Source organism: Geospiza fortis, unplaced genomic scaffold, assembly GCF_000277835.1.
Source record: "Geospiza fortis unplaced genomic scaffold, GeoFor_1.0 scaffold112, whole genome shotgun sequence".
Classification (NCBI taxonomy): domain Eukaryota; kingdom Metazoa; phylum Chordata; class Aves; order Passeriformes; family Thraupidae; genus Geospiza; species Geospiza fortis.
The window spans coordinates 11,496,088-11,509,475 of NW_005054298.1; the positions used below are offsets into that span (position 1 = coordinate 11,496,088).

Genomic DNA, 13,388 nt, shown 5'->3' on the forward strand with positions numbered 1-13,388 from the left:
GTCCGTCCGTCCGTCTGTCCGTCCGCCCGCCCCCTCCCAACAGCTCGGCCCGGCCTCTTTCTTCTCTTTTCCTATACATGTATTTCCCTCCTCTATCTTCTTTAATTTCTAGTCAATTAAATCACAGTTAATATGTTTTAATATTGCTCGCGAATACTAAATGGCAGGCGATTTAAGGCTGAGGCTTGCCATTACGGATGCGGCCATAAAGTTAATTCCTAACACTTAAAAAGAAACTCCGCGTTAATGAGTTTTACTATTTCACGGGTGACAGTTTAATTTCACAGTGCCAATAAACATTTCCATTGAATACGCGCTGCTTCCTAAATATTTAGGAGTCAATCTCAAAGCATGATGATCAATGGTTTTATTATACTGTACAGATTTTACTTATTCATTGAGCAATGAATTAGCATGGAATCAGCTGTAAGTGCTTTCCCAGGAGCTGAGAGAAGGAGCCTGTGAATCTGTAATAGCTGCAAGTTCCCTAGAAACCTCGTTAGATTCGCATGTGAAGATCTATGTGTGCTCGCACAGACCTCAATAATTGCACCCAGTATGAAAATTCATCACCTGCTTAAATAAATCATCTCCTTATGTTGGAGCTCAGGGAGGGTGTGCACTCTTCCTCAGTTTTGGGCCAAGAAAGCTCATATGTGGGCTAAAATATTGAAGCAGTATCTTGAAATATATTCAAGTAGCTGTGTGAAAGTGCTATAGCTTTAAAGGGTTACTGAGCTTCCAGGTACCCAGTAACCAAAGAAAATAACAGAATTCCACATATGAGAAGCCTCAGTGCAGGCGAATGTCAGAAGTTTCTACTTGAAAGCCAAAGTGCAAATGAGAAAGGATGGGTTCTGCACCGTCCTCAATTTGAATACTTTGGCCAAAGGAGTTGCATTCAGATGCCAGTACTGGGTATGCTCACAATGACTTCAGCAAGTTTGTTTCTGACAGATTTTGTGAACAAGAACAAAACTGGGGACAGCATTTATAGTTGAAAAGGATTATGCTTGGGGCTGGGGGGGAGAGTGCAGCTCATTTAATTTTCTTTGTAATATCTAATATGTCTTGAATCTAATTTGTTTTTTTCCCTTACTTCTAAATTATAAAACTCTTAAAATTATTATTTTCTCACTTATTTAATTTGCTGTAAAATTAAAGTCCTGAGTAAGTAAAAATCTTCTCTGCCACTGAGATATTTGATTCTAATTTTCTCTTTGGTAATAGTTTTTAATTAAACAACGAATTGGTGAAGAAACTGCTTTGAAACACAGCTACAGGCTAGGGGTCAGTAGACATCATTAGAAGATCAGAATTGCCAAATGCTAATAAAACATTAGAAATTCCTCCCACTTTGCATTTTGCAATATTTTATTAAATTAGGTAAATAGAGTGGCAATCGGATTTCTCCCCAGGATACTAATTACTAGAAAATGAATAAATAGCCATGTATGTAACACTGAAAATGTGTTGTATATGATGTCTGGGAGAACTGAAACTTCAACATTTATCAGATAGACAAGGAGACACAAAGCCTTGCCTGCTATATAACGAATTAGTTGCCCTTTAGCAGCATATTCTGTGATCTGAAACCATTAGCAGCTTTGGTGAGTCTAGACTTGTTGAGACCCATTTCTTTTTCCCCCTTCCTTTTTCATTTTAAAATTGGAAGAAGGGAGCAGTAGTAAAAAAAAATGAAAGGAGCTATGAACTCATGTTTTTCTTAAACACTTTTCTATATCAGTTCAGGGCTAGTCTGCAGCTGCAGAAAAGAATTGCAGGAGCCATTAGTGATCTTCCCCCCAGTTCAGTGTTGTGTGTCTTAAAAAATATCCTCTATTGCTATTTTACATCTTATACTTCCCTCCGCCTTACTTGTATCTTTCTTGACTGACTTTTCACACATGGCCTGAAAGGATGTAGCAGATTAAAACACCTCCTGGTCAAGTAGCACCTTTTAACTCCCGTTGTGAAAGTTATTCTCAATTATTGCATGTTTCTGTTCCAGAACACAGCTGCCTCTGCCACCTCCAGCATTGCTAACATTTATTATCCCTTTTCACCAGCACTTACTAGCTGATCAGGAGACTTTCAAACCTTTCACTGAAACCCAGTCATAAGTGTCAGTCAAAGCTGCAGAAATTCAGTGTGTAGTAGAATGAGATCTTCTACTCTTGCAGAAATGTATGGTCAATGTACAGTCCATTACTCTGCAGTAGATTTCCTTGTGGCCTTACAGGACACATCTGTCTTTAATAATTCTGTTCAGTTAAAAATAGGCAATGTGTGTCTGGCTTTTTTATTTTGGAAAAAATACTGAAGAAAATGTAAATATTTTTTACATGGAAGTTATATATATTATATATTTATTTATTTATTTTAGGCAACTAGTGTTCACTCTGATTTTAGCCTTCCTTTCTCTGCAGTGGTGATAATTGCGCAGGAGTCAGCCAAGTATAAGTGAAAACTTACAGGAGCAAATCTGACTGGATATTTGAGGCCATCAAGATCAGGAGGGTGTGTTTGGGATTTGTGTAACAGCACAAATGAGACCTGTTGAGTCAACTGTGGCAAAGGCAAGAGGTCTCTTAAACAGTGACCTTTCTATCCGTGTGGTCAGAAATGCTAAGTTTGAAAAGCTGTGCTGAGATAAGGTAGAGTATTGATCGTTGGTTTGTGCCTTGTGTGTTTGCAGGCTGAGTAAAGAACATCAGACAAACCTCAGGCTTTTCCTCTGCCTCCACTACTTAAATATTCTTAACAAGAGAATAATATTCAGACATGCCTTCCTCTTCTTAGTTTCATACGGGGGAGAACACAAATGTTAGCTTTTTCATGCCTTCAGATGTATCAATGGAGAAATAGTCCAAAGCAATGAGATTTCCTGAGAGAAAAGCTGTGAAGGACCCACAGCTGGTGGGTACCTCCTTTGCATACCTGTCAGTATCTAGCTTTCAATCCCTTTGACTCAGTCAGCTCTCATTGGTCGTGAATCAGTCTCAAGATGGTCATTCCATGGACTACAAAGGTCTTTGGATTCTGCATCCACCAGGCAGATGGCATTACCAGCTACAGGAATCCATCCAGGGTTATTATCTCAGCACCCAATACATTATCTGCTTGGACATTTTCTTTTTCTTTTTTTTCCCCCCTCTTAATGTCATGCAAGTGCAGCAGGTTTTTCCTTATAAATTAACAGCAAGAACAATTTGTTTTCAAATGTGCTTGGTACATTTGTACAAAGTATAGACTTCAAGTGTAAAATATGGTGGGTAGAACAACCTACTTGTGAAGCTCTCCCTGCACATGGCATATACAGGCTTCTGCCAGCACTCCAGTCCATGTGGGACTAGTGAACTGTTTTTTTAAGTACTGTAATCATTCTTTCACCAATGGGAAAGTGAAGTTGTGTATATAAACAAGAGATGAATGTACAATCAATGTGAGAATCTAAGTAGCTAAAATAAAGCCTTAGGGGTCAATTGAGTTGATCCCATCTGGCATGGTTGTGTCCAATTCTCTGTTAATTCATATTCATATTTGCTATATGTAGTAGTTTCTAAATCCATGACTGCTCCTCATTTCCTCTTCCCCTCCTTCTCCTTTCTCTGCTGCTATTTGAAGCAAGTGGATATCTGAATACTGAAATGAATAGGAATCCGAAGGCAGTGGGAGTGTGAGGTAGCATTTATTTATTTTTAGCCCCCAAAATGGATTTTCTGTAGATGTGACAGGTTTCAGCTCTATTGGCAAACTTGAATTACAGTCTTACCTACCCCCTCCTCTGAAAGAGACACAAGAAGGGGAGAAAGAGAGGACTGAAGGTATATGTGCCAGCTCACACATGCCAGGCTCTGTCTCCTTCCCCTTTGCCTGCCAGCCTCCAGAATCCTACCAAGTGTTCCAGGGCTGTCTGTACAGGGCACCAGCCTGCTGTGCTTTTTTTTTTTTTAATTTTTAATTTATTTTTTTTTATAATAATAGTAAAGAACTCTGCTGTGTTTTTCCACTCTCAGAATTAGGGCAATGATATTCTGGTTCTGTAGCATCTACTATTTCAGTCTGCTGTGGCCTTACTGATACAAGTATTGTCTCTGTAGGATGTGGTTCCTGCTGGACTCATCTCTTCTGGGTCTGTGCAAAAGAGAAAAGAACTGGTAGATCTGTATGAACATTTTACTTCTGCTTACAGTAAAGTCTTTAAGAGATATGAACTGTTTTGTGTTTTTTTCTTTTTGCTTTTAACTAAGCTTTCTCTACTCAAACTAAGAGAAAGGGGAAGGGAATAATAATGATATAATAAAGGTCTAAAATCACAGGCAATTCTTGAAGGCTTTGAAAGCATCACTTGGTAAGGCAGGAAGCATAAGCAGACATTTTGTCATGTCTGTAGAGTTAGAGAAAAACAATATTTTTAATTTTTCTTGGTACACAGTGCTGGGCTAATATAATTGATTATTAATTTCCTTGTATTAATGTTGTCACAGATTTTTTTTTTTATTGCCCTGTGCAGGTCCTCTTGGGCTAGTAATGCCATTTGTTCACTAGATGAGTGCAACTGATGTTTTAAATGATGAAAATAATTCAATATAGAACTTAGAGGGGGAAAAAAGATGGCAAAGCACAGGTTTTCTTATTTTTAATTATCTGCTCTGTTAAGCAGTTAAAATTTGGTAGTTCATAGTGTGGTGATCTAACTGCCCTTCTACACAGATGTATTTTGAAATATGCAGAAAATATTTAATACTTTAGCTGGTATTTTCTCCAAAAATAAAGGAAGGTAGCTTAGTAAAAGAGAGGGCATAAAGCCATTTGTAAATGTCATGAAGGATCTTTCTTGGTCTGTATTCTAGGGGAGGAATCCCATTTTTTAGCTGTGTTTTTCCTTTGCATGATGCTAGCTCTTTCTCTACATTCTTACAAACATATGCTGGAACTTGGATAACTTGGTTCATGTGCAGAACTTTGTGCCCGGAGATTATCAGTACAAGTTCAGAATAAAGCAGTGGAAGTCTGTATGAGCCTACCTGTCTATAATACTAAATAGGCATTAGAGTCCTGGTCCATTCTCTTATGTTGTATTTTGTAACCTGTCAATTAGAGGCCTCCAGAGTTGATCTTTTGGCTTTTTTGAATGTACAATTGTAGTACTTAAACTGAAAATAAGGTACAGAGCACAAAGTGGCAATGACATGTTTTATTTTATCCCGTGTTTCTCTACCATAATAAAGACCTCTCTAAGTTTGCATTCTCTAATGCAACACCAGGGATCTCAACCTGTGTAGTCCTTGAATAATCCAATTACCAGGAGTGTGCTGCAGCCATAACAACAGGATGTGCTGAATTCATTGACATCTATGATAAAAAAAAAATCTTTCTTCTATGGCAGAAGTTATCTATGGAAATAATTTTGACAGAGAGATGCTTGTCTACTCTTTTTCAAACACTGTATATGGAGTTGGAGACATTTTCATGGTTGAGAAGAAGGTTTTAGTGTTAGAAAGAAAAGTCAAGAAATTGCTCACGTCACAAAAACAAAACTAGGCCCTTAGTCTCTTCTCTATCAGTGGCAGCCCACCCTTTGCCCTCATTTTGCACATGCCAGATCAGAGAGGAGTCAGGCCTGGAATCAGAGCCCTGTGTGCTCGTGCGCAGCAGGGAGGAGGAAGCTTCCAGTGAACCCTCAGTTTGAGCCTGGTTGAACCAGGCTTTGGATAACAGCAGCTCAACAATTTGTTTTGTTATGAATGGAGATTATTCAAGTGACTAAATTTAAAGTAGCATCCAGCACTGCTGTGACTCGTGGTCTGGAGGGTGTTTCAGTTCTAGGATTGTGCTGATGTGCTTGTATTGGAACAGGGTAGCCCATATTCCTGATAGAAACTGGCTTATCAATGAGTAGGATGTAGGTGCTGGAGGTTTGCTGGGAAGTCTCTGTGACTCCCTCCTGTCTTAGCATCAAACACATTTCACCAGTGATAAACTTGTAAATGTTTCCCAGGCTGGGCATGCTGTTCCCATGCTGGACAATACAACTCTGAATTTGAGGTTAAGGGGTAATTTTAATGAGCATTACTTTTAGGTGGATTCCTAAGAGCAGTAACAAGAAAAAGCTAACTTTGTAATTGCTCTGTGAATACCATTCAAGACTATAAAAGGCTTTTAGTAGCTGGTGTTAATGTACTCTTTTCCAAACTGTTAATTGCCTGGGATCTGTGATATCTTTATGGCATAAAGAGCATTGAGTTGCAGTGGGACACACGGCATTCCGTTCAGCTTGGTACTTGAAAATACTCAAAAGATATTCAGCAGCAACCACAGCAGTGGAAGCTGCAAAGAATAACTGGTATCATTCTGAGGAATGTTTCTCTTTTGACGCTGGTAATTAGGGTTCAGCACAGAGCCCCAGCACATGAAACAGAATGGTGTTCAATGCTAACCACGGTGGCACTGCAGCAGTTGGACTGGGAAGGAAACAAATGTGTTTTCCTTCTCTCTTTTATTGTGTGTATTGAGAAAGATTGAGTGTTGACCCTTAGGAATTCTGGGGCATAAATTTTTCTTCTAAAACTATTCAGTGCACTGTGTTGCCAATAAAGTAGTAAATAATAATAATAATTTTCAAATGGGTAGAATCCTCTCTTTGTTCCCAGCTGGGCAATAAGGAGTTGATAAATGCTGCACTGCCTGGATAAGAATTGGCTTGTTCCATTTACTGCTCTTAATGGTGAAGCATTGTTCCTCGATGACAATGGTTCTTCACTGATGACAGCTCGTCAGTGCTTCAGGAACAGAGACAAATGCCTTGTGATCTATGCCACCAGTGACACACTGTAGTCATTCCCATAACAATTCAGTGATGTCTTGTATGTTTGGGCATCAGTTGCCCCCATTTAGAATGTAGATACGGATCCATTGCTCTCTATCCTCTTCCTAGGTCATAAAAGCAACCTGCTGGGCATTAATATAGAATTTTCTTCTTTCCCTTCATGCAAATTTGTCACTGGAACAAGAGGGGAAATGACATGTTCTAACTGGAGAATATGTGTTGTGTCTGTAAAATTATACACAAGGAATGGAGCTGGAGAAGGAGTCTGGGGTGTGCAGGCAAAGAGAGGAGGTCACAAAGAATGTTCTTCCAGTTTACTTTTACCAGCGGCAGCATCCTAATGCACTCAGTGAAGAGGTCTAAATTAATGGTCCAAGTGAGTCATCAGTGAACCCTTAGTGGGAACACGTTCATTTGTAGTAATCAGGATTGATTTATGAGTAGGACAAAAGGGACCAAATAAGCTATGAAAATGCATGTTGTAGATGTTTTTTTCCTTGATGAATAATTCATCCTTTTCTAGTATCCATGAAAACAAAAACACTGTGCACATAAAAACCCATTAAAAAAGTTAATCCCACAAATGGCTGAACATGGAGAAAATCAGCTTTTGTTTTAAAAGGTAGATTTTCTCAAATCTTCTCTAATTTGATTTGCCAGTGGGGTATAATTTAAGTCAAACAAGTTAGCAGCATTACTTGCTATATAGAAGTCTAAATATTTAATAGATTTTGATAAATGCCTGCCCCCCAGGATAAAGAGCTTAGGAACACTCATTTTCCACAGTGCAGAGGGTAAGCTAAACCAAATAGAAATGGCAAACACAATGGAGAGGGAGTTTCTGTTCACAGGATAGATATGGTCCTCCAGACCTGGCCTTGGGAGAACTTGCATAAGTGCACCTACATAATCCTATAAATAATCCTAAATCTAAGTAATCCTGTACAAATGACCTCAAATGAAAATGATGGAGGATTTTTAGTGACTCTAAGGTCTCATGGTCTTCACACGCCTCTGAAAATGTCTACAGTGAGCCTGTCTTGGGCAGAGCACATGCTGTGGAACATGCAGGATGCTGTGTATTCACATAATCCTGGTGGCCATCTACCCATCTCCTCCTGGGTGGGAAGGAGTGATCAGTGCTCCTAAAGGGACTGGTGCTCCAGAGGAGCTCAGGTGCTCTGTGTAAAGCTACATAGGAAGTCTCTGGAAAAACAGAATATGAACTTGAGTGTGTTGGATTCTAGGTGGGCTCTTCACCCCTAGGCCGCCCAACCCTTGGTGCACCTCCTATGCCAACACTAAACAGAGCACCAGAAAGCAGGGAGAAACCTTACACAGAAAGAACAGTGCCTCTGGATTGCTTCCTAACTGCCCCCAAAAGTTCAGAGGGGTTGGTTTGTGTTGTTTTACTATTTTTTAATTTTGTAGAAAAATAGTTTGCATTTTAATTTTAGAAGAAGAACCTCCTTCAGCAACCCTGAAGAAGATTAAACAGCTATGGCATTTTTCACAGAGACTGTTTGTTTGGAAAAGAAAATGAAAATTTGATGAATTTCAGTCAGATGTAGCTTGCAGCATTCAAATATTTATGGATTATCAAATTCCCTTTTCCCAGCTCTGCTTCTTAAGTACAGAGCTCATCTTATATGTAATATTAATTCTCATTATTCTTAGACAGTTATTCATTGAATTCTTGTGCAGACTCAGTTCATCTAGGACCTGGTCTAAATTTCAAGAAAATTAAGGCAATGACTTGTACTTGAATTTCAGATCATCTTTTCCTTAGAAGCCTGTTCATCCAGCATGCAGATCCCTTTTATTGTTCTCCTGCAAAGTTTATTTTCCTTAAAATCTGTCTGGCAATGTATGCAATACAAGTTATGTTTGTACCTGTCAGCCCTGGGAAGAACTATCCTTTTTCCTAATGGTTCCTTTTGAGCTCCTCATTTGAGAGTGAGTTGACCTGTTCTATTGTCATATTCTGTGCCACCCTTGTATACAACTTACTGAAAATACAGTTACTTAAAGTTGCACATCCTTTTGCACACTTCTTTGCATTTTTTTTTATCAGCAATTGTTGTGTTTTCAGAACCCTCCTGTTCTGTTGAGTTGAGTACACTCCACTGTAATACATAGGATTATGCTGTGATAACAGCATTTTACAAGCATTACAGAAAACATTTTAGGTGTTCAGAGAAGCTGATATTCCAAGGGTATTTCTTCCAGGCAAATATGAGCTCACAGTGCTAATGCTTCTGGGTCCACAGATGAAAAATTGTTCCTAGAAAACATATAGCTAGCTTTTTGTTAGTAACATTAGGTACATGTGCTTGCTAAATTACTAACATTAAACGTTTTAACTATAAAATAAGATTTTTTTTTTTTTTTTTGCAAATTATAAACTATTTTCCTTTTGAAACCTACGCCTTGTAGCTGGTCCTGTTTCCCAGGGCCTCTTCCAGAGAGACTGCACATGAGTCAAAGCAGTCTCTTTACTGCTCCATTAGGAGTTGGGATTACAAACTCCTTTACACGCCCACATTCATAACCAAGTGTTTTCAAAAGCCCAGACTGTTTTTCAGACAAGCGGTGGAGATGTATTTTTCATCTGTGCTTTTGCTTAGGAGCTGTGGCTGGCTTTGTCAGACGAGGCCAACCTGTATAAAGGAAGTTGCTTCTTTTCTTGAGACCTCAGCAGAAGAGATAAAGACCTGCTCGCTAAACACAAGTCATTTTTCTACTTAAACTTGTAAGGAGGTGGTGTCAACTGCCATGACTCATCCCATTTCACCACAAATATGTGTTATTTCGCTTGCCTTGACAGCCTTGATCCAAACATCACCAGTTCTGCTATTGGGTCCAGGCATTAATGGCTTCTGTGAATTAAATAAGGAAGTCCTGATTTGAAAACCTTTCTCTGATAGCAAGCAGACAATGAGTCAGAGCTGTAAGAGAACAGATTTTCCTCCTACCCTCTCCATCTTGCACCCATCCTAACCTTAGCAGAATCTGATTTATAGAGCCTGGGCTTTTTTTCAATTTCATCTAATTAGCAGAGGCGCTGAGGTCAGAATTCTAACACCTGACAGACTTTACCAGGGTACACCACAATTACAAGTGAAATTATCTGTTTTTCTGCTGCACTGAAAAATGTAGCATGTGAAAATTAACATAAACCTCCTAAATGTTAGGATGAAATTGTGGGTGTTAGGGAAGAGGCACCTTCTTCAAATTTGAAAAGCCTGGACTTGAGGCTTGACTTTTTGAAAGCTTTCCCAGGCATCATTAGGTGATGTGCTTAATTATTTTGAGCTTGAGTTTACCTGTTCTATTTCATTAGGGCTGAATGTTCATGTGTATGCAGACTTTCACCTGCCAACAGGGGTTGGAGAAAGAGGTTCTTATGCTAAGCAGTAAGTTAATATAAGTAATAATGCTTCTTTTAAAATTATCAACTGCATCCATGAATAGTGGAGTCTCCAAACCATCGTGATTGTGCTGGCCCTCTATGGTGGGGTCAGTACACAGCAACTTTTACAGGGTCTGGATATAAATCTGCAATTATGAAGTCTTCAGTGAGAGGGCTATGGGCTCATTGGCTGACAACCAGGAAAACAAAACATCTATTTTGAGCAGTGTGTCCTGCCAGTCATTTCTACATGGCCTGCAGGTAGAGCTGACTTGCATCTCCCTACAAGAGCATGTAAGTTTGCACCAAGTTGCTTACTTGGGTACTAAACTAAAATTGTGTAACGAAAATGATGCATTCATATTAAATTGAAGAATAGTATCAGTTAAATATAAAGTACTGTCCTAAGATAGACAGAAGACCTGCATAAGAGATGGGCTATCCTTATTATTTCTTACATTAAGGGAAATGATAATCTTAGCTTAGAGAAAATTCAGAGCAAATCTATAAAGTCATGTTTTAGCTAAGCTTTGTAAATTCAAAGACAGGCACTTATTTCAGTGTTCAGGCTGGGAGAAAACAGTTCACAGCTGGAAATGCCTGTTCTTCTCTTCCACAAGATGCACAGAGAAAGGTAATTGATTTAGACTCCTTCAGGACAGGAATGGGTTTTCTGTGTTAGGAAGTGTGAAGCACAAGGTCTTTATCCTAGTGGGGGGATCTCTTTATGCCAGTGATAACAGCAAAGTCTCTGCTCTGAAGGCTCTGTATGAATGCAATGTATTTTCTGCTTTTTTGGCAAATTTGTATGTCACTGATTGGTGGCAGTTTTTAATAGCTAGTTTGATGAGAACATCAAGCCTTTGTAGTCTGGGACTAGTAAACTAAACCTTCAGCTCTCAAGGAATGAGAAGTTTTTTGGAGTAGTCCTTAACTAAGAAACAGAAAACTCACTAAGCTGATATTGAAGGTAAGAGTTTGGTAGTTCTTAGATATCCATCAACCATATATTTGTATTTTCCTCAGCTAGGAGATAATGGTGATGGAAAAGCCCTCCTCCTTTCCATCTCTGTAACCTACATTTGAGGCTCTTTCATAAACATATGAAAGAAGGCAGGAATAATTCATGATACTCCAAAGCATTACATTAATCAATAAGTCCATATATTTCATCGATGCCATTCTTGTATGAAGCACAGTACCAAAAAGGGTCTGAAGCTAGCAGCAGTATGTTTAAAGCCAAATGCAGCCATGTGATTGCCCCACTCCAATTTTGTCAGGATTATTAAAAACTACTTCCTTTAATATTCTTACATGTATGAACAAATAAATCTTGTGCTTGTAGTTTGTGTGCTATGAATAAATAGCACATAACACATTGCCTCACTTCATCCACTGAAGAGACCAAGATCAGAACAAAGTGAAACAGTCCTGAGTTATGCAAATAAACCAGGCTTAGAGTGAATCTGCCTATATTAAGTCAGAAATCTGATTTTTTTTTTTAATATATTTGAGCTTCCCTGGGGGAAGGAAAAGTTTAATTAAAAAGAGATTCAGTGAGAATTCAGAATAATAAGTCATGTCTACTTTTCCTCTGCCAGAGCCTTGGAAAAGTGGTGGTTTCTGAAGGAACATATTGAGGTGTAAATAGGAAAGAAATTGGAGAAATAGGACTATCTCCTTCATGAGTTTGGACCCTCCCATCTGTATAAGTACTGTTTTCAGTATTCTCCCTCCTGATAGCAAGAGACTCAGCAATGGCTTCTCCTCCCCTGCCTTGTCCTATATTTCTTTTTTCTGGGTAAAGCAATTTCAATTACACTGTCTTGTCAAGGACCCCAGATCTGGCAACATCCGGCTGCTTGGGCGTTGTGGTATCACTTCAGGTAGATTAAAAGCTGAGTCCCTCAAATATTGAAATTCTGGCAGAATCAAGTGTGTAAAATCAGCGAGGTTACAGAAAAGACCTCCCTGTAAGCAGACAAGCACTGGTATTTTTGAGGTCAGTAAAGGATTTGTCTCAGATGGATGTCTTGTAGAAATGGCTGAATGGTTTTCTAAGGTTGTTGGTCAGTTTTGATGGAATAACAAGTGAAAAAGCACTTCAAGAGCTGTTTCCAAGAATCTTTGGGGAAATTATCTTCATTTTCCAGGTCACATTTTCTGTGGCTGATGCTTTTTTTTAACATTTAAATATCTACCTTTGTAGTTTGAAAAGTAAATGGTTACAGAATCTCATTAGGACTACTGAGGTTGTGTTTTACAATATAAACATGTTTCAGTTCAGTCCAGAGGATTTCATTCTTAGCTTAACATTTAGAAAAGCAATAACACAGTTAAGCAATGGTAAACTGAACTGAGTACTCTGTGTGCTAACTGAAGTCCAGTGTTCCAGTAAACAGGATCAGAAGCCAGAATGGTTCAAATGTAAGAAAAGTATTTATAAATCTTAATTGACACTGAATATTAAAAACTATCTAGAGCTGATAGATGTAAGTTCTCTCTCTTCCCCTTCTTTTAAAGGAATTTAACTTATTTTTATTTATTTCATTGTATCATCTAAGTGTTAGTTCCTCCATCTTGAAATCAAATAATGAATGCTCAGCCCTGACAATGAGATATCAAATCCTCAAAAGATGCTGTTCCTAAATTGTGCCGACTGTTCAGTTCACTGGAAATTTGATCCTGAGTAATACCTCCAGATCCTTCTGCTGGCTTCTGTGCGTGCACTTACCTGTATATGACATTTTAACAGAAAAACTGTAGGTGTGCATGCTGTCAGCTGTTCATATAGAGCAGAATAGTACCTTAGACATTGCTGCTTTTATAGAAATCCATTTTTTTACAATTATTAAAATAAAACAAAAATGAGATGTTGTATTGAAGGATTTTCCTGATTAAATCCATTACTTTCATTTTTTGTGTTTTATTATTGCCTTTGCTGCAGTCTTTTGAGATGAGAATAATTTTTTAAGACTTATTGAGTAGCTTCAATAAGTCTACTACTTTATTGAGTAGCTTCAATATCCTGGTTAATTAGACATTAACAGTTTTTTTGAAGATGAGTCATTTGGAATTTGACTTGTATCCAATCCTTTCCAAGAATTACTCTAATTTGTGACTTGCTATCATTTCTCATTTAAT

General features: G+C 38.4%; 1 protein-coding gene across 1 annotated transcript in view; it reads left to right on the plus strand.

The window, feature by feature from the left end:
* CNTNAP5 (contactin associated protein like 5) overlaps positions 1 to 13,388 on the plus strand; it is a 273,515-nt gene that overhangs the window by 989 nt on the left and 259,138 nt on the right. The window lies entirely within an intron of this gene.